This window comes from Medicago sativa, chromosome 3, assembly GCF_051527215.1.
Source record: "Medicago sativa cultivar Bolivia chromosome 3, Bolivia_mono, whole genome shotgun sequence".
NCBI lineage: Eukaryota > Viridiplantae > Streptophyta > Magnoliopsida > Fabales > Fabaceae > Medicago > Medicago sativa.
Window position 1 is genome coordinate 102,736,496 of NC_140751.1, and position 2,157 is coordinate 102,738,652.

General features: G+C 30.7%; 1 pseudogene across 1 annotated transcript; it reads right to left on the minus strand.

Moving 5' to 3' along the window:
* Positions 1-567: 567 nt before the first annotated feature.
* Positions 568-1,270, minus strand: LOC146943141 (uncharacterized; annotated as a pseudogene). The gene is made up of 2 exons (XR_015032961.1): positions 1,093-1,270; positions 568-991 (listed from the first exon to the last, which is right to left on the minus strand). The product of XR_015032961.1 is annotated as an uncharacterized LOC146943141 (transcript).
* Positions 1,271-2,157: the final 887 nt, after the last annotated feature.

The following is a 2,157-nucleotide window of genomic DNA, read 5'->3' on the forward strand; positions in this document are numbered from 1 at the left end:
CTCGTGAAACTCTAACAATAGCTGTCGTGATACATAACAATTTCCTTACAAAATTGGTTTCCATGATGTTACAATTAGGTCCTCCATTCATTAACTTTCCAAATACTATTATTAAAAACATAATCTCTACGTGGTCAACATAGGTTTAAGGTTTCTTCAGAAAACATAGGTCTAAGGTGCTTGCTTACTTGGTCTAAAAAGTCCATACACGCATCCACAATTAGAGGGAGCATGAAAATTAAAGTATCACAACTTTGATTAGAATCATGAATCTAAGAGGAATTTGGAAGTGTATTTCAACCGATTGGAGGAAATAACACTACCAGGAGATCAAAATAGGGACTCAACTCTCACAATTAGAATTTAGAGACCAAACTAATACAATTGTGATATATAAGGAACAAAAGGTACAATCAAGCATATAAACAACAATCCATTCTTAATAATTATGGAATCAGATTTTTAGACATAGTATTAGTACTAACCTTTCACTATTATAGACTCATTCTAAAGGAAAATCAGCATTCTGCTTAACATATAACCATGTTCACCCCAACTCACACTGTCTCAATAGAATATTTGTGTATAGATTCATGATACTGTCTCAATACAACTCACACTGCTTAACATATATACTTATACTATTGCTATACATTCATGATCTCTACGGGTCATATTTGTGTATAGATTTACCATATATACGTATATATGTATGGGAGCTTCAAACCATTTTGATAGTTTGTTCAACTTCAACCATATTGATATTAGCATCCTTCAGGTCTGCTTCATGGACATAACATGGGTCTGATATAATATGACATTAGGCTTTGCATCAAAGTCCCTAACAAAACGATCCTTCCCTGCATATATTGCTTGTGGATCCTGAATAAGTCCTTTAATTGCTTCTGGCATAGCTTCACCCTTCATCATGTTCTTCCAAGTTCCAATATTCAACCGTGGTTTCTTTTGTAGCACAGCTCAAGTTAGTAACCTATTCACAAAAACATTTCAAAGAGGTTCAGATTGGAAACTCCTAATATTACTTGAATTTGAAAATGAAATTACATTTCATAGAAGATTTAGAAAACTTACAAAGAGAAGAGAAAAGAGTAGGAACACAACAAGGATGGACTTCATGGCTATGGTGGATATCTTGTTTGTTAGCCTATGGTTCTTCTTAATGTTGGAATAATCCACGCTGAACACATATATTTATGTTCATCTCATATCACTACGGTTGAAATAAGAGGCCCTTTGTTACCAAAAGGTTTGGTAGAAACTATATAAAGTACTTTGATTAATTGAGTGAAATCGTGGAGAAATGCCCCTCTTAAAAAATCTTAAAGTTAATTTGTACCCAAAAAATTCTTCTGTTTAAAATAATCATTAATTATATATTTTTAAGACAATAATTTCAGATACTCTCACCGTTACATTTTAGTTGTCGCATTCGTTGAAAAATTGTGTTCCTATAATATAAAATATTTTGGTATACGTAAAAAACCAAAAAACAACAACTAAAAAAGAACAAAGGGAATAAAAGGATTAATTTAGGTTGACATAACAATAAATAAGAGTTTTTCAATAAAGAGAGATGGAATTTAACAAAAAAGACTAAACTCGCAACATGATGAAATAGGACTAGACCATATAGTTAAAAAAGGGTAATTACATCCACCTCCATCGTGTTTTTTCTACGTTACCCCTTTATAAATTGAAGGTAACTTACCCTATCAAAAGAAAAACTCATTTTCTTCATCTTTATTATTACAACGAGTTACCATTTTCATCTCAATAACATTAAATTTACTAAAAATGGTTAATGTGGACAAACAAAATTGGGACTCAAAATTTAAGATTTCGAAAGTTTATTAATAATTGTTCACTCACAATTAAAATTAGAGAGGGTAAGTGAAAGTGGGGGAGGTTACCAACGGAGAACTAATGTGTTAAATGGATTAAAGATGTTTTTTTTTAATAAAAATGGATTAAAGATGTTTGTCACTTTGAATAAAGAAGAATGAAGGTCAGTATTTAGTTTAAAACTGGAGGGAAGTATTAGTTTAAAACATTGTCAACATTTTTTTCCTAATAAAATCACAATTTTGTAGTATATGTAAATGTAGCATTTTTATTATATTTATTAGTTCAATATTG